We start from the raw sequence: 20,161 nt of genomic DNA, 5'->3' as shown, positions 1-20,161 counted from the left end.
CCCCATCTGCCACAAAGGAAAAGACTGCTGTTGGCCCCCTCACCTCCACATACTCCGGGTCTCTCGGGAGTTCTCTCCCCTCACCATTTCAACTTTTTTGGAATTCTCACTCTTGCATGTATCTCTTTTCTCCTTCCCTGGCCGGTTTCCTACCGACAGTTATCAGCTTTCCAGAGTGTATTCCTGGCTCCTTCCCTCACTCCATTCTCACTCTGTCACTCCAGACTGTTTGATGCCATTTGGCTTCTAATTCTTTTTTTTTTTTTTTTTTTGGCAGAGCAGTTTTCCCAGAACTATGATAAGGTTCTGGTTTTTTTGTGTGTTTTTTGTTTTTTGGTTTTTGGCAAAGCAGTCTTCCCAGAACTGTGATAAAATAAGTTTCTGTTTAAACCACCAAGTCTGTAGTAGTTCTGCTATAACCGCTCAATCAAAGACATTTTTATTCTTTTAAATACATGTTTGGGGGTGCCTGGGTGGCAGAGTGGGTTAAGCGTCTGACTCTTGATTTCGGCTCAGGTCATGATCCCATGGTCATGAGATCAAGCCCTGCATCATTCAAGCCCTGAATCCCTGCTTGGGATTCTCTCTCTCCTTCTCTCTGCCTCTCCCCCACTTTCTTTCTCTCTTTCTCTCTCTCTCTCTCTCTCTCAAAATAAATAAAATAAAACTTAAAAGTAGATAGATAGATAGATAGATAGATAGATGATAGATAGATGTTTGTATTGGCGAGCCAGTCCTTCTAAAGTCTGGAGTCCTTTACAAACTTCTTTGCGAGTCAATTCTTTTGCTTTTCTAAATTAACTAAATAAATAAATCAGAATCAAAGTCAGAGGCAAGACATCACACCTTGTACCACCCACCTCAAAGAAAGGGTTACAAAGCTCGGCAGTCCTCTTTGGGTTGGGAGGCCACATGTACGACATTTGGGCATGTTGCTCTGGCTCATTTACCGGGTAACCTGGAAGTTTAGAGAGGATCCTGGCTCAAAAAGGGGGTTCTCCAGTGGATCCAGGTCGCAGTGCAAGCTGTGTTAGCAATTGGGCCTGACTATTCAACAGACCCAATGGTCTGGGAAGTATTTTGTTACAAAGATCTTATATATACCTTCAAGCAATCCCAGTAGGAGAATCAGAGCCTGGGCACCCAGGATTCTGAAGTAAGGCTGCGACCCCGACTGCAAATGACTGGCCGCCACTTGCGAAGCAGTTTCTGGCTTACACCTGGGCCTCGCAGAAACTGAATGCCTGACCACGAAACCTATGAGACTGGAACTGCCTGACATGAACTGAGAATGATCCCATTCCCTGAACCCTAAAGGTGGGGATGCAAGTCAGCATTCCGTGATAGAATGTAAGGGGTTTTCCATTCTTAATACCTGATGTTGTAAGTTTCACCATAATATTGCTTTAGCTGCATCCTGCAAATTATGTTCCATTTTCATTATCATTCTAATTTCCCTGTGATTGCTTCTTTGATCCATGGATCATTTAGAACTCTGTGGCTTACTATATTTCCAAATATTGGAGAGTTTTCTAGGTCTCTTATGATCATTGATATCTAATTTAATTCCACAGTGGCCAGAGAACATGTTCTATACATTTTTAATCCTTTTAAATTTATTGAGATTTGTTTTATGGCCCAGCATATGGTCCATTGGTGAACATACCATGTATACCTTTAAAAATGTGTGTCTCACACATTTGGCGTAGACACATTTAGTTTGGTATAGAGTTCTGTAAATATTAATTAGGTCAAGATGATTGACAGTATTGTTCAAATAATCTGCTTTTATTGATTTTTTGGTCTATTGTATCAATTGCTGAGAGGGGGTTAAAATCTCTCACTATGATTGTGGAATCATCTGTTTCTTCCTTTAATTCTGTCCTTTTTTTGTTCCATGTATTTTGAATCTCTGTTATTAGGCATATACACATTTATAATTGTTATATCTCTCTGGTGAATTGACCCATTTGTTATTATGAAATGTCTTTATCTCTGGTAAGAGTCTTTGTCTTATACTTTATTTGATATTATTGCCACTCCAGCCTTCACAAGCTTGCTGTTTTCATGGTATACCTTTTTCCTTCTATTTTCTTTCATCTTTTTGGTATGTTTACATTTTAATTTTTTCCTCAATAGACTCCACGCCCAATGTGGGGCTTGAACTCATGACCTTGAGATTGAGTCACATGTTCTACCAACTGAGTCAGCCGGGCACCCCAGTTTGTTTACATTTTAAGTGCATCTCTTATACATAGCAGATATTTGAGTTTTGCTCTTTTTCATCCATTCAGACAATCTCTGCCTCCTGAGACCCCAGGTGTTGGTCAAAAGATGGGTGGCAAAAAAGAACGAGCTTAGGTCTGGACTCATTTATATCCTTTCTTCTTGAGGATGAATGCTATGGACACTAAGGACTTTATGTGGACCAAATAGTTTGCAGGCTGTGTTGGGCAGTTCAGTTTGCAAGGTCACCTGCTTGTCCCATGGACAAGCATTCAGTGTCTATCAGGGCCCCATAGTAAGATAAAGCTGTTTCTCAAAGGAAGGTCAGTTATTTGCCAAACAGTGCACAGCTTTCTTCATAAATCCCAGGGGCTTCTTCTGCAATGTTCCTTCTGGGCTTGCTCCATCAGCATGGTGATATCAACATGATTGGATCTGGTGGGTCATGGAAACCAAGGGGCCTATTCGCATTGCAGCCTAGACCAACTGGACAGTTTTCCTTTGTTCTGGATTCTTCCCAAAGCTGACAGCCTTTCAGGTCACTCAGTAAATAAGTGGGGTGAAAGACACCCAGATATGATGTATGCTCCTCAAAAATCTAAGACCACCAAGTACCATATTTCTACTAATCTAAGTCACCATCAACTGAAAGGTGTCCCTTCGTTCATATTTCACTACGAAGATTTTTAAAAGCACTATCAAGCAGGGGCCCTTAGGTGGCTCAATTGGTTAATCATCCAACTCTTAATTTCAGCTCAGGTCATGATCTCACAGTTCATGAGTTCAAGTCCCACATTGGGCTCCGCACTGGCAGTGCAGAACTTACTTGGGACTCTCTCTCTTTCTCTCTATTTCTCTCCCCCCCACCCTTCTCTCAAATATAAATAAATAAAACTTTTTTTTTAAGTTTTTTTTTTTAAAAGCACTATCAATTAAACCATAACATACCATTCATTGCAAGATGAATTCTCATGTCTGAGATGTTAAAATGTGAGGAAAAAACATTGTGAATGTACTAAATGCCACTGAATTGTTCACGTTGAAGTGGTTAACTTATGTGAATTTTACTTTAATAAATTATTTTTTAATGTGAACCAATGAAATATGATACTCTTCCCATTTCATATGGTAGGAGGGTATAAGGTGAAGCAACATGTACTTGAGAGGGGACATTGTGACACTCACTAGCACGCTGAACCTCCAGAAACACCCTTGCAATGTATTTTCATGAAGTTGGTTTTATTTCATTGACTCTAAGATGCTGTGATCCTGGCACATTCTTGATTTACCAGAAGGGGTCAACAGAAGCCTTTCACAGAACTAAGTCACTACTTCTTCCTGTTGACAAGGATTATCAGGAGTCGCTCATTAACCTCAGCAGAGGAAGAGGAACTTCTGCTGGTGAGGGAGGTTCAAGGGGGTAGGATTTTGAATGCTTCACGTCATCTGAATGCTCTCTTTTCTGGTCAGTGCGCCAGCATTCACACAAGAGGCCTGGCAAAGCTCTCGATACACCTGACATTGTACGACGATAATTTCCAGCACCACGCTTTGGATTTGATTTTCCACTATACGCAGTCCCATGGCTGTAAGAGGTCAATTATTTTTCTTAGACACAGAAAGTCAATGGTTTGGGACTTGTCTTGAGCCAAAATTGTAGGGTATTGAGCTCGACAATTTTGTCTTTGTCCAGAAAGAAACTCCTCTTCACTGTAGTTCCCAAAGCCCCCTGTTCTCATGCTTTTCTGTAGCAGAGACCATTTGATTCCCCAAAGCTTTGCCTTCAGTGCATCTTCCATTCAGGTGATAATGGATTGCAGGTGATAATCTATTAGCGGCAGGCCAAGGGCGGCCTTTGATATTAGCTGGGTTTTCACTGCCCCAAAATAAATACCAAATTCATGACTGTTCTGATATCAACATCTTTATCAGTTAAAAACCATAATTTCTGGTATGTTTTCTGGTAAAAACGAGTGGCTGAAATTAGTCCAAGAGGAATTAGAAGACCAAATAGAGCAATAATGATAGGAAAACTAAAAATATTGTTATTGAGCTACAATTTTAAAAGGTAACAGGCTGAAAATTATAAACAGATGAGTTCTAGTTGACCATCAAGGAACAGATTCTTTCTCATTTATTCAAGTTGACTTCAGAGCATGTAAGAAATTGAAATGTTTCTCAATTCAAATTATGAAAGTAGCACAATATCAGAGTCTAAGAGAGGATTGCTTCAAAGAATACATAATTCTCACTTATTACACAAGTTAAGGTAATAGGAAAAGGCTGAACATTCTGTCCACTAGTCAGGGCACATGTTGGGGCAGAGCTGGAGAGTGGGGCAGGCAAGCTATGCCCAGAGTGGGAAAAACCATGCCAGGCAAAGAACTTGCATCAAGAACGGGACTGAGGGGCGCCTGGGTGGCGCAGTCGGTTAAGCGTCCGACTTCAGCCAGGTCACGATCTCGCGGTCCGGGAGTTCGAGCCCCGCGTCGGGCTCTGGGCTGATGGCTCGGAGCCTGGAGCCTGTTTCCGATTCTGTGTCTCCCTCTCTCTCTGCCCCTCCCCTGTTCATGCTCTGTCTCTCTCTGTCCCAAAAATAAATAAACGTTGAAAAAAAAATAAAAAAAAAAAAAAGAACGGTACTGAAATACACTCATGTGGGTGATTTAGCTCAAGAAGTCTGATGACTGGATATCATGGAGTCTGGTGAGACGGCTTCTCCCAAGAGCATGCCAAAAGATGCACAGATGGGCACCTGGGTAGCTCAGTCAGTTAAGCATGAAAGCATCGTACTCTTGATTTAAGCTCAGGTCATTATCTCACGAGATCAAGCCCGAGATCGGGCCTGCTGACAGTGCAGAGCCTGCTTGGGATTTCTCTCTCTCCCTCTCTCTGCCCCTCCCCCTGCTCACACACGCACATACTTTCTCTCTCTCTCTCTCTCTCTCTCTCTCTCAAAAAAAAAAAAAAAAAAAAAACAACTTAAAAAAATTTTTAATGTTTATTTTTGAGAGAGAGAGAGAGAGAGAGAGAGACAGAACATGAGCGAGGGAGGGGCAGAGAGAGAGGGAGACACAGAATCCCAAGCAGGCTCCAGGGGCTCTGAGCTGTCAGCACAGAGCCCGATGCGTGGCTCAAACCCACGAACCTGTGAGATCATGACCTGAATCGAAGTCAGTCGCTTAACCCACTGAGCCACCCAGGCGCCCCCGCAAAAACTTTTTTTTTTTAAAGATGCCCAGATAGGGCACCTGGCTCAGTCGATTGAGCATCCAACTTCAGCTCAGATCATGATCTCGTGGTTTGTGAGTTCAAGCCCCATAACGGGCTCACTGCTGTCAGCGCAGAGCCCACTTCAGATCCTCTGCCCCCCTCTCTCTGTGCCCCTCTCCTGCTTGTGCTCTCTCAATAATAAATAAACATTTAAAAATAGGAGGCGCCTGGGTGGCTCAGTCAGTTAAGCGTCCGACTTCGCTCAGGTCATGATCTCGCGGTCCATGAGTTCGAGCCCCGCATCGGGCTCTGTGCTGACAGCTCAGAGCCTGGAGCGTGTTTCAAATTCTGTGTCTCCCTCTCTCTCTCATCTTCCCCTGTTCATGCTCTGTCTCTCTCTGTCTCAAAAATAAATAAAACGTTAAAAAAATAAAAATAAAATAAAAAGATGCACAGATAATGGCTGAAATCCTGAAGGATATGGAGATTACAGATGTGAGGCGAGAATTACAAATCAGGTGTTGGAGTTTGCCTTATAATTTGTGACCACAATTCTAAATGATGCAAACATTTATTGAAGCCATGCTAAGATAGCTATTGTTGATGCAGATAATGTGCAATTGGCAATCCAGTGTTGCTCTGACCAGTCTTTTACCTCTCCTCCCCCAGGAGAATTTTTATTAGATATTGCCAGGCAAAGAAATCAAACCTCTTTTCCATTGATCAAGCCATATTCAGGCCCCAGATTGCCATTTGATCAATATTGCTTGACTGCTCCAAACTACACACTTAAGCCTCTACCAAAAAAAAGCAACTACTTCTACAGGAAGAATAATAGCTCCATGGCTAAATGTTGGTTCAGTTGCTAGCAGCCCAAGTACTCCCACTATAGGCACACCAACCCCACAAATCATGTCTGTTTCAGCTAAGGTAGGGACTCCAACGTCCCTCATAAGGCAAGGGATTGCCATACAGATGCCCACTTCACAGTTCCCAGATGTGAAAGCCTCAATTCCTACAACATCAGCAGATGTTGCTGATCAATCAGAATGTTCTGATTAATCCCAGGGTGGCTGGGTGGCTGAGTTGGTTAAGCCACAGACTCTTGATCTGGGCTCAGGTCATGATCTCACAGTTCATGAGTTTGAGCCCTGCAGTGGGCTCTGTGCTGACAATGCAGAGCCTGCGTGGGATTCTCTCCCCCTCTCTCTGCCCCTACCCTGCTAGCACTCTCTCTCTCTCTCTCTGAAAATAAATAAGTAAACTTAAAGAAATTTTAAAAGAAGAATGATTGATTAATCCATTGCCACTAATATGTTGTTATCACAAGATACTGCCAATGAATCTTCAAAGGTATTAAATGAAATGTGAAGGTGACAATAATGATGATGCTGCTGCTGACCACTATGATCATTTATAATCCAGCCTTGGTGCGTGTAACACGTAATATGTATACTTGGTCTTGAACCAGCCTTGGTGTGTGTAACATGTAATATGTATACTTGGTCTTGAATCCATTGTACTGGCATTAAACACGCACGTTGATGTTTTCAAGTTGTTTTACAAAACTTAAATAGTATTTAGTGAGTAAATATAGTTACCATACTTTTCAACTGAGATGTTGGGTTTTCCTTATAGAATTAGTAATCATTTTTAATCAGTCTTTAAGTGTAAAAAATGAAATTGTCATTCATCCAAAAAAAAGAAAGAAGGATAAGATTAAAAAAGAAAAAAAAAGAGAAGAAAGAAAAGATGGAAAGCCACCCAATACATTTCACTGGCAAGCATATCCTGGAAACAAAGCTAGATGAGGACAAGAGAAAAAATATATACATGATTCCACGTATGAACAGTGAAGCAAAAATCCTAAATAAAATGTTAACAAATTAAATCCAGCAGTGTATTAAAAGAACAATTCATCAAGTCCAAAGAGGATTTATCCCAGCATTGCTAAGATTGTTCAGTGTTAGAATATATATCAATTTAACTTATTATATTCATAATTAATAAGTTTAAATATGACTATCTTAATAAATTCAATACCCGTTAATGATCTAAAAGAAAAAAAAATCTCCCAGAAACTAGGAAACTTAATGTAATACGTTGTTTGTTTTTGGTAAAACAATGATAAAAACTGACAGCAAATGCCACACCTAATGGTGAAACAATAGACACATTGCAGTTGAAGTCAGAAGCAAGAAAAGAAGGACCTTTATCACCATTACTATTCAAAATGGTATCGGATGTTCTCTCCAATTCAAGAAGGGAAGGACAGCAATAGGAGGTATAAACATTAAAAAAGAAAGAAGCAAAGTGTCATTAGTTGCAGATGATACTATCACTTACATAGAAAAACCTAAAAAAATCAATTGACAAACTATTAGAACTAATAAGGGAATTTAGCAAGGTGACCACATACAAGATCAAAGTGGAAAAATCAATAGCTTTCCTATATACCGGCAATAACCAATTAGAAAATGTAATAGCAAATAAGGTTCCAGTCACAATAGCAACAAAAACTATTAACCACCTAAGAATAAACCTAAAAAATAGAATTTACTTCAGGCCTTTAAAGATAGGAAATCCATCAATCTAATTAATAAAATTAAATTGAAAATTATACAATTAGATAGAAGCTGAGAAAATTCAAGGACCACTTCTGGCAAAAACGCTAAGTAGAACAAGACACACAGGGTATTTCCTAACTATGACAAAGAGTTAATCTATTATTTTGGAGCACTGGGTGACTCAGTTGTTTAAGCAGCCAACTTTGGCTCAGGTCATGATCTGAGTCTGTGGGTTCCGTGCGGACAGCTCAGAGCCTGGAGCCTGCTTCAGATTCTGTGTCTCCCTCTCTCTCTGCCCCTCCCCCACTCTCGCTGTCTCTCTCTTTCTCTCTCAAAAATGAATAAACATTTTTTTAATTTAAAAAAAAGAGCCTATTTTCCTTTTCCAAGAAACTAAGAGCAAACATCATATTAAATGGCTAAATATTAGCCATATTAAATGACTAAATGCACCGTCATTAAAGTCAGGAACACGGAAAGCAGCGATCACTGTCACCGTCCCTCAATATCATTTTGTGTAAAAATGAAATAGTGGATTTGAAAATAGGAGTAACAACTTTATAGAGCAGATCTCATTCCAGAATCTGCCAAAATATAGAGGGGAATGCCCCCTCTATAAATAAGACTACTTCGATTTCATATTATACAAATAGGATAGAAGTTGAAATCGCACTCAGAGACAGACACTGATCAAAAGGGTCTTGCTTTCTTTTTCCCCTATCAAAACCATTGCCAAACACTATCCAGATATTATTCATACTGTTCCCATTCTCTGCTTGAAGGAAAGATTTTTAAATTATCCAAACCGTCCTAAGACCCACAGCTGGTTTTGGCAATGGGGCAATGGGGTGATGGGGGCTGGTGGCTGAAAGGAGGGTCTGAAGTGCAGGCAAGCACCGAGGGCACAAACGCTGTCACACCAGTGGAAGTTGGCACCTTTCACACCTCTGGCACCTTTCACTACTCTCCTCATGCTCACAAGTGGTGACCCTTTTGATATCCTATCTCAGCTCTTAATTTGTTTGAGATACTGAAGGCTATGCTTATTAAGAAAAAAGGAAACCATGGGCACCTGGGTGGCTCAGTTGGTTAAGCATCAGACTTCAGCTCAGGTCATGATCTCATGGTTCATGGGTTCGAGCCCTGCATCAGACTCTATGCTGACAGCTCAGAGCCTTGTGCCTGCTTCAGATTCTCTGTCTCTCCCTGTGTCTGCCGCTCCCCTGCTCACACTCTGTCTCTCTCTCTCAAAAATAAACCTTAAAAATAATTAAAAATAAATAAATAAACATTAAAGAAAGAAAGAAAAAGGAAACCAAATAAACTTTAAAAAAGTGGGGGGTGGCACATGAGGGGCTCAGTCAGTTAAGCGTGGGACTTCAGCTTAGGTCATGATCATGGGTCATGGGTTCGAGCACCACATCAGGCTCTGTGGTGACAACATGGAGCCTGCTTGGTATTTTCTGTATCCCTCTCTCTTTGCCCCTCCCCCACTGGAAACCCCACAAATATGGGTTCTAAACAAAGTTGGGGGGTGAGGCTTTTAAGCAGGCAGTTTACTGAAGTTACATATTTGCTTTCCATCTCTAGGAAAGAGCAAACATAGGGGTTTTTTTAGAGAAAAAGAGCAGAGTAAGTTGGAGGTGAGATGGTGTGTTAAGTCTCTGCCTCTCCCCTCATGAAAACGGTACTGTGGGTTAAGGTCCTTGAGAAGCATACTCTGAAACAGAGATCATATGATATCAGTTAGATCGTATTCTTGGCACCAACACCTGAGAAGGGAAAGGGGAAAAGCAGGTTTGGGCTTTTCTATTATTAACATTATTGTATTAGTTACAGGGAGAAGTTGGGCTGTGATAAAATCTCAACCAGGCCTGAGTTGGCCCTAGGAGGTCCTCCGAAGGTGAGATGACCCTTCAGAGTTGTCTGTAGATGGAGTGAGACCGGGCCCTTATATTCCTATCCCAAGCAGTCATCAGATGTGGGCTATCCCGGGAAGGGGAATGACCTTGGGTGAAGCAAGAAGACTGAATTACTTACAAGTAAAAGCAAATCGGGTTTGCATCAATGTTTTTGACCAAAACACTTTATGCCAGAAGACAATAAAGTAACATACTTAAAATACTCAAGGAAATGTGGGCCAAGCATTTTATATCCAGCTAAAATGACCAGAAAGCATAAAGGCAATAGACAAATAGTTATGAACATCCACAACCTTGGCAAATGAGATCATTCCTGAAGAATCTACTAGAAAATGAACTTCATACAACCATGAAACAACTAGAAAAGCTTCAAAACAAGGATTGGAGGTAAACATGGAACATATTTAGTTGTAGAACTAATAGCAAACGTCAAGAGTAAGGGTGACAGAATAGCATGTACTTGTTACATGCTCTGACACTATAGATAAAGTGCAATATCAAAAGTGGGGGAAAGAAAGGGAAAAATATAAATCTTTTTTTTTTTTTTAAGTAGGCTTCATGTTCAACAAAGAGCCTAATGCGGGGCTTAAACTCACAACCCTGAGATCAAGACCTGAGCTGACATCAAGAGTCAGACGTTTAACTGACTGAACCACTTGGGTGCCCCAAGAAAGGGAGAATACATGAAAAACAGGGTAAGCTCACCAATCGTCTTACAGTTATTAAGAGGTAATAATAATATATTACTTTTAACCAGATGTCAGGGAGAGGGAGCAGAAGGTGAAGAAGTTGTAACTTGTTAATGTTAATAATGCTCAAAATGGGGGACTGGTAGACTATTATCTTAAAAAAACGAAGGAAAATGGTATTTTGCAAAGGAATTATTATGAAGGTAATAATTAGAACAAAATTTAGAGCTCCCTAAATTCCAAAAGAAATATTGTTTTTGAAGCTCGAAAGAAAGAGAAAGAGAAGCAGATAACCATATAGTGAAATATTTTAAATTGAAAAAGAAAAAAAAAACATGTTAGGGGTGCCTGGGTAACTCAGTCAGTTGAGTGTCTGACTTTGGCTCAGGTCATGATGTCACGGTTTGTGGATTCAAGCTCCCTGTCAGGCTCTGTGCTGACAGCTCAGAGCCAGAAACCTGCTTCAGATTTTGTGTCTCCCTCTCTCTCCACCCCTCCTCTGCTCTCTCTCTCTCTCTCTCTCTCAAAAGTAAATAAACATTAAAAATTTTTTAATAAGAAAAAGAAAAAACATGTTATTCTCTATCAATAATATAAATGAGGCAAACTCACATATTAAATAAAAGTTTTTTTGAATCATCAGAGCAAAGTCTAACCCTGTTACATAGAAGACACACCTAAAACAAAGAACCGAAAAATGTTTAAAAATAACATGATGGACAGACAAATATATACTAGCAAAACATAAAACACAAAGAATACAAGAATCATGTCGTTGATATCTTATCTGTCAAGGCAGAATTCCCACCTAGAAGCATTAAAAAGAAAAAGGAAGGCTTTTTAATAACGTTAATGGCTCAATTAACCATGGAGATATACATCTGCTTCATAACACAGCAAACACCTTTCATAAAGTAAAAACTCCAGGAAATGCAGCAGCTGAACCAGAAACACAGAGACAAGAGAAGAGTTTCACACATTACTCTCAGTTGAAAACAAATCACATGGACAAAAAAATGAATACGGATTTAGGGCACCTAATCCAGTGCTACGAAAATGTGGTTATAGGTGGAGCCAGTTCATGAACTGTGGTTACCAGATGCAGTGAGATAAGAAGCTTGCTCCAGAATATAAATCAATTCACCACTTCCTTCATGGGGAAAGTCTTGCTACCAAAGTAGGGGGATCAGGTGAACTGCTGTGTGCTTAGTGACATAGTAGATGCTACTTTGAGTTGCGCTGACCTAACAACATAATCAATATGGTAACTTTTTTTTCAAGTGTTTTTTTTAAGTTTATTTATTTATTTTGAGAGAGAGAGAGAGTAGGAGAGAGAGAGAGAGGGAAAGGGAGAGAGAGGGAGAGGGAGAGAGAGAATCCTAACCTGGCTCTGCACTTTCAGCCAAGAGCCTGATGCGGGGCTCGAACTCGGACTGGGAAATCATGACCTGAGCTGAAATCAAGAGTCAGACATTTAACTTACTGAGCCACCCAGGCGCCCCCAATGTGGTAACTCTTGCAAATATATATCAAGTTCTGAATCCCAATGTTAGGGAATACACCTCAGTTTGAATTGCACATGGAATGGAATACGTTTATCTCAGGCCATAAAGAAAAACTGCAATAAAACGCAAACAACACACAGTGCTGTCTGACTGCAGTGCTAGCAACTGATAGTGATAATAAGCAAGTTTCTTCTACTTGGAAAAGTTTCTTTTAATGCACATACTTTTTCTTTTTAATTTTTTTTAATGTTTATTTTTGAAACAGAGACAGAGGGTGAGCGGGGGAGGGGCAGAGAGAGGGGGAGACACGGAATCCGAAGCAGGATCCAGGCCCCAAGCTGTCAGCACAGAGCCCAACGTGGGGCTCGAACTCACAAACTGTGAGATCATGACCTGAGCCAAAGTCAGACGCTTAAGCAACTGAGCCACCCAGGTGCCCCTTAATGTACATATTTTTAAGTGATCCCTGCAAAGAAGGGAAAATAAAAAACTCTAAATTTTTGGAAGTAATACTACTAATAATGAAATCATCACATCTGAAAAAATGATCCACAGTAAAAACCAGTGTCAGAGGAAATTTCATACTATTAGATACCTATATCAATGAAATGAAAGTAAGTACGTGAAACATTGGCATCACAGAGACAGAAAAAGTTCAAAGAAAACCAAAGGAAAGCACTAGGAAGGAATTAATAAGCTAAGGCTGAAAAATTAGTGAACCAAGAAAACAGAAACAGTAAAAGTAGCACTTAATAGGAAGGCTCATTATTTGAAAACACTAATAATGTAGACAACTATTAGATAGCTTTTTCTTTTTTTTTTTTTTAACGTTTATTTATTTTTGAGACAGAGAGAGACAGAGCATGAACGAGGGAGGGTCAGAGAGAGCGGGAGACACAGAATCTGAAATAGGCTCCAGGCTCTGAGCTGTCAGCACAGAGCCCGACGTAGGGCTCGAACTCACGTATCGTGAGATCATGACCTAAGCCGAAGTCTGACGCTTAACCGACGGAGCCACCCAGGCGCCCCTAGATGGCTTTTTCTTTAAGAGAGAAGGTACAAATATACAAGTTAAATGATAAGGGATACGTGGCCATTAAAACATAGCCTACTAATTTGTATAATTTTATGCAAATAAATATGAAAATATCAATGAAATAGATAACTTTGTAGGCAAATGTAATTTACCAAAATTGACCTCAGTAGAGACATAAAGTCTCAACAGACAGAATTATACAGAAATACAAATTTGTAAAACAGAAACCCAACAAAAAAGTATCAGGCCAAGATGGCTTCACAGAGAATTCATACTAAACCTTTAAAGAAAGGATCATCTGAATGTTACCTCAACAATCCTAGAGCATAGAAGATGAAGAAATAACTTCTAATTTCTTTTTGTGAAAAAAGTATAATATGGATAGTAAATGAATAAAAAGGTAAAGCATTAGCAAACATAACTCGATACCACGTTAAATAAATACATAACCACGTGGGATTTATTTCTGGAATACAAAGATCATTTAATATGAGGAAATCTGTCAACATGATGTAACAAATTTATACATGTAAGCAGAAAATGAACTAATAACCTCCATAGATCCTGAAAAGGCATTTGACAAATTCAAAGCCCATACATGTTAAAGACTCAATGAAACAGAAATTGAGGGATACTTCCATTATACGTCTTGACCCCAAATTTAGCATCAATATTAATGGGCAAACACTAGAGGCTTTCCTGTTTGTGATATAATAAAAAATAAACTTGGTTTTTGTCCCAGGTTTCTGTCACAGAGCTTCAAAAACCCTAGAAATTTCCTGAATTGATAGCAATGTCTTATTATTCATAACAAGTCCCTTGACACTTGAGTTTATAAACTCAATACTTTACAAACTCAATCCTTGAATTTATGCTAATAAGATGATTCATAGCAATGATTCATGGGAGGGGTTTGATAGCCTCAGGACAGGGGCTAGGGCCAGAGGAGCCAACCATGTGATTAGAGGGTTGGAAATCTCAGCAACCCCCGCCCCCCACCCATACCAACTTTGGGGAAAGGGAGAGGGGCTCCGGATTGAGTCCAATCATGCAGACAATGATTTAATAATCCTGAACCACAAGGCCAAGGGAGATTCCCCAGTTAGTAAAAACCTTGATAGGCTTGCAGGGTAGCAGGCTTAGATTCTGTAAGGAGAGGGCATGGAAACTCTGTGGCCCAGTCCCTTCCCCTCAAGACCTTGCCCTATGTACTCTACATTGGGCTGTTCATTTGTATCCTTTATAATAAAATGGTAAGTGTGAATATAGCATTTTCCTGAGCTCTGTGAGTGATTCTAGTGAATTACCAACGTGAGGAGGTTGTAAGAAGCCCCAGCAAGGCAGATGTAGCCAGCAAAACAAAAGTGCAAGCAGCTTTGGAACACCACCCAGAACTTTGAACCAGCATCTGATGTGGAGTCAGTCTTGTGGGACTGAGAACATTAACCTGTGGAGTTTTCACTAACTGTGGGTAGTTATTGTCAGAACCTAAATTGAATTGTAAGACACTCAGTCGATATCAGATAATCAGCGTTAGAACTCAAGGCAAAAATCAGAAATAAGACAAGGATGGCCACTATTTTAACACAAGAAAAAGCAATTAGAAGCATAAGAATTGCTTTGTTTTGTTCTGTTTTGTTTTAGAGAGAGAGAGTGCAAAGGGGGAGAGAGGGGCAGAGGGAGAGAGAGAGAGGATCCCAAGCAGGCTCTGCACTGTCAGCCCAGAGTCGACATGGGGCTCAATCCCACGACCCTGGGATCATGACCTAAATAGAAATTAAGAGTCAGCAGCTTAACCGACTAAGCCACTCAGGTGCCTCAAGAGGCATAAGAATTTAAAAAGAAGAGATAAAATTACATACATGTGCAGATGATATGTTTCTAAGAAACTTGTAATGAGTGAAAACCTCTTGTGAATAGTAAAAGGATTTTGTAAAGTAGAAAGATATAAAATTAACATACAGAAATAAAGTTTTCATCACCTCTGGGAAGAAACAGTCACAATAGTAACCACTTGGAAAAAATAATGGAGAAGAAGATCCCAGATGCCATTTACAATACCGTAAGCAAAATAAAACAAAATGCAGCACAGATTTAATGAGAATTGTGTAAAACCTACATGAGAAAAACCATAAAACATTCTTATGGGACAAAAAGTAGACTTGAACAAATGGAAAAAGATGCCATATTTTTTATCAGAAAAGAATCAGTATCAGAAAGATATGAGCTTTCTCCAAGTTAAAATTTATAGACTTAATGTGATCCCAAGAAAAATATCCAAGTTATTATTTTTTTTTTTTCTGGAGCCAGACAAGTCAATTATAAAGTTATTTTGGAAAATAAATACAAGACTAGCCAGGAATCTCCCCCTATCCCCAAAACATAGCAATGGGGGTCTAGTCCTACCCCACACTGAAACATTTATAAAGCCCCTGTAATTAAAACATTATGTTATTGGTGCGTAGACAGATGGCTAATGGAAGAGGATATAAAATCCAAAGATACATTCCAAAGGCATATGGAAATTTAGTGTTTGATAAACAAATGGCATTGGAAAACTGATAGCCATGTGGATAAGGTAAAATTGGATCCATTCCTTACACCTTACACTAGGATAAATTCCAAACGGGTCAGATATCTAAATGTAAAAAAATTAAATCACACAAATACTAGAGGAAAATATAGGTCAATTTCTTTACAACCTAGGAAGGAGGAAGACTTTCCTAACTATGATTCCATATCTGGAATCAATAAAGGAAAAATGGGTAAATTTGTCTAGCTAAAATTAAAAAAAAATTAAATGGCTGCCCAAAATACTATCAGCAATGTCAAAAGTTAAATTTAAAAAATGGGACAAAACTGTAACTAATATCACAAATAGCCAATATCCTTGATATATATAAAATTTCTAACTATTGAAAAGAAACTCAAATCCTAGTCTAACAACCCAGTAGAAAAATGGGAAAATTATAGAAAAATAAATGCAAATACTCTGAAACATATGTAAAGATGCTTAACCTTGCTCATTCTAAGACAAATACATATTTAAACTGAACTGAGATACCATTACTTATCTATCAGATCTGTAGAAATCCCAAACTTGACCACAGACTGAGTTGGTGAGACTGCAGAGAAGCAGGTATTTTCATGTGTTGCTGATGGGGATGAAAATGGTACAACCTTGGAGCCAGATTTGACAACAGTCAGCAGAATTACAGGTGCATTTACCCTTTGTCCAAGCAACCTCCCTTCTAGGTATATATACTTGAGATAAAATGGCAAACACGTGAAATGATGGAGGCTCAAGGCTATTTACTGCAGCATATTTTGTAATAATAAAAAATTGCAAACAGCTGGTATGTCTTTTTTATTTTTACAGTAGGCTCCACTCCCAACGTGGGGCTTGAACTCAAGACCCTGAGACTAGGAGTCACGTGCTCTACAACCTGAGCCAGCCGGGCACCCCCAGCATGTCTCTCTATAGAGGACAGGACAGGTGAATAAACCATAATACATACATGCACTATTAAACTCTAAAAAGAATGAAGAACATCTCTATGTATTGCTGAAGAGTGATCTCCAGGAGAAAAGTGAAAAAGGTGGCATGCAGAAAGGTACGTATAGTATTATGCTTTTTATGTACTAATGAAAGGAAAATAAAAGTATATATATATATATATATATATACACATATACATATATATACATATACATACACATTTATATACAATTTCAGCATCAAGAAAAGTATTAACTACAAAGAATGAAAACACTTAGAATATATAAAAATCAATGAGTTCATAATGATAAGTTTTTTGAAACCTCATCGCTACATGCTGATCCTTTGTGACTCATTGTTTTGAATATCTATTGCTGCATAATAAGCCCACCCCAAAATATAGTACCTTAAAAAGAAAACCTCATTTGTTACCCCTGGATGTTACTAAAGTACCATCTCATTATTCTGAAAGTTGATTTTTTTTATTTTTTTTTTCAACGTTTATTTATTTTTGGGACAGAGAGAGACAGAGCATGAACGGGGGAGGGGCAGAGAGAGAGGGAGACACAGAATCGGAAACAGGCTCCAGGCTCTGAGCCATCAGCCCAGAGCCCGAAGCAGGGCTCGAACTCACGGACCGCGAGATCGTGACCTGGCTGAAGTCGGACGCTCAACCGACTGCGCCACCCAGGCGCCCCAAAGTTGATTTTGTTTTTGAAGGGAAAGATCCAGGTGCCTTTCCTGCAAGACCTGTATTTCAAGCTATTGGAACCTATGAGAGAAAATAATTTGCAGAAAAACCATAGCTAATTAATGCAAAAAAAAAATTGGTGTAAATAGAAAAATCACCATTTGCACTCCTTTATGAAATAATGGATCTAGGCAATGATCATCAATTATTATTAAAAGTATTGGATGAAAAGTTGATGACAAACTTTAAACCAGGCTGGAAACTCCTGAACCTACTGGTTAATCTCAACATCACTACAAGTTGAACGACAACGCCCTGTGCCTTCTGATCTGATGCAGTAGAACCTATAGAGCACTGCTTATGAAGTATTCTTGACAAAAGCAAACGTCATCAAGCCTCCAGATGTAGATATCAGTTTATACAGAATATGGGAAGGGTAGACAAATATGTTAAATCACATCATAAGATTACAAATCCAAATCCATAATGTGAGAAATCCCATATGACAAATTACCCAGTTTCTTCAATAAATAGATGGCATAAAACAAAACCAAGATGAAACTAGTAAAAGAAAGAGTGGCCATTCTATTGATTAAAAGAGACTTAAGAGTGGCAAATTCAGCCCCAGCAAGATGGTGGCCCCCTTGGAGCTCAGCTGCTGGAGAAGTGGCTGGGGGCTCCCATTATACACAGTGAGTCCCTGGTGGTGACGGTTTATGCCAAATTTTCTGGTGCACTCTTGAACATCAGTATCATAGGTAAGACACAGAGGTTCAAGAGAAGAGGTACCAATTTTGACCACTGGCTACAGCGTTATTTCTCAGCTGGCAAAAACACTAAAATTAAAAAAAAATTTTTTTAATGTTTATTTATTTTTGTAAGAAAGAGACCCAGAGTGTGAGTGGGGGAGGGGCAGAGAGAGAAGGAGACAGAATCCGAAGCCGGCTCCAGGCTCTGAGCTGTCAGCACAGAGCCCGATGCGGGGCTCGAACCCATGAACCGTGAGATCATGACCTGAGTCGAAGTTGGATGCTTAACCAACTGAGCCACCCAGGTGCCCGCAAAATACTAAAATTCTTAAGAAAACGAAAAGAATTCTGACTATGAACTCTCAGCAAAACAGGGGCAGATATACTGGCTTACACTGCTCTCCTAGAAAAGAAGCTGCTTTTGCAGTTCTTCCACATTCTGGATTGAAAGTGTGACAGCATTTTTGGTTTGCTTCATAAGGTCCTTTCTCTTCAGTTTGATCCTGCCTGGAAAAAATGTCTTCGGGAACACTGAATACAGTATCCTCCTCATGAGAGGAGAGTCTCCCCTCTACCACCTCTGAGAAATGGAAGCACATATACACAGACATGCCAAAAGGTGCCTACGCCTTCTGTCAGCAGATTGAGAACATCTCTGCTTTTCTTTGGAGATGCACCTTCTACCTCAGATGCCTGTGTGTTGGCTTTCTTGCACCTCTTTATAACATGCACTTTCCTAGGGGTATCTGGGTGGCTTGGTCAGTTAAGCGGCTGACTCTTGGGTTTTGGCGCAGGTCTCTGGTTTGTGGGTTCAAGCCCTGCATCGGACTCTGCACTGGCAGTGCCATGCCTGTTTGGGATTCTCTCTGACTCCCCCTCTCTGCCCCTCCCCTTCTCATGCTCTCTTTCTCAAAATAAGTAAATTAAATTAAAAAAAAATTTAAGTGCACTTTCCTAGAGTTCAGTTATAACATTTGAAACAGTTCTCCAGCCTGTGTCACTTTTGACATGACATCCTAAACAATTATTTTAGATTTGGTATTGGAGATGGATGACAAAGCCCTCCACTTCCTCCTCGGAAACTGCCAACATGCGAGTTGCTTCTCCCATAGGAAGAAAGCAATTCCTTACAATGACCATCACTCTGCTGTATGCCCAAGTGTTTGCCTTGGAGCCCCATGATTTTGCAGTAATCTCTTACACTAAGTATGTGAAGGCAAAAAGAAAAACACTTCTAATAAGTATAAGGAAGACTCTAAACCAAAAGGAACTTTCTATGCCATCTTTTATTTTTAATTGCGTTAAATATCAATTAAATTTTTTAAATTGTATTTGATAGTTTGTATTCTAGTTTGGCAATGCACTTTATGTAATATCAAGATGAACACTAAATGAACTTGGAGGAAAAATAGAAAACTCATGGGACCTCATCAAAATAAAAAGCTTCTGCACAGCGAAAGAAACAACCAGCAAAACTAAAAGGCAACTGACAGAATGGAAGAAGATATTTGCAAACGACATATCAGATAAAGGGTTAGTATCCAAAATCTATAAAGAACTTCTCAAACTCAACACCCAAAAAACAAATAATCCAGTGAAGAAATGGGCAAAAGACATGAATAGACACTTTTCCAAAGAAGACATCCAGATGGCTAATAGACACATGAAAGGATGCTCAACATCACTCATCATCAGGGAAATGCAAATACAAATCAAAACCACAATGAGATACCACCTCACACCGGCTGGAATGCCTAAAATTAACAACTCAGGAAACAACAGGTGCTGGCAAGAATGTGAAGAAAGAGGAATGTTCTTGCACTGCTGGTGGGAATGCAAACTGGTGAGTCACTCTGGAAAACAGTATGGAGGTTCCTCAAAAAATTAAAAATAGACTACCCTATGAGCCAGCAATTGCACTACTAGGTATTTATCCAAAGGATACAAAAAAGCTGATTCAAAGGGGCACAACGCACCCCAATGTTTATAGCAGCACTATCAATAATAGTCAAATTATGGAAAAAGACCAAATGTCCATCTACTGATGAATGGATAAATAAGATG

At 39.6% G+C, this 20,161-nt stretch overlaps 2 pseudogenes; both read left to right on the top strand.

Annotated features, from left to right (window-relative positions):
• Positions 1 to 4,922: 4,922 nt before the first annotated feature.
• Positions 4,923 to 6,859, top strand: LOC101100401 (annotated as a pseudogene).
• An 11,121-nt stretch (positions 6,860 to 17,980) lies between these two features.
• LOC109503095 lies at positions 17,981 to 19,152 on the top strand (annotated as a pseudogene).
• The last annotated feature ends 1,009 nt before the right edge of the window (positions 19,153 to 20,161 follow it).

This window comes from Felis catus, chromosome C1 (genome assembly GCF_018350175.1).
Source record: "Felis catus isolate Fca126 chromosome C1, F.catus_Fca126_mat1.0, whole genome shotgun sequence".
Classification (NCBI taxonomy): domain Eukaryota; kingdom Metazoa; phylum Chordata; class Mammalia; order Carnivora; family Felidae; genus Felis; species Felis catus.
The sequence above is the reverse complement of the archived record's forward strand: the minus strand, read 5'-3'. Positions and strand labels throughout refer to the sequence as shown.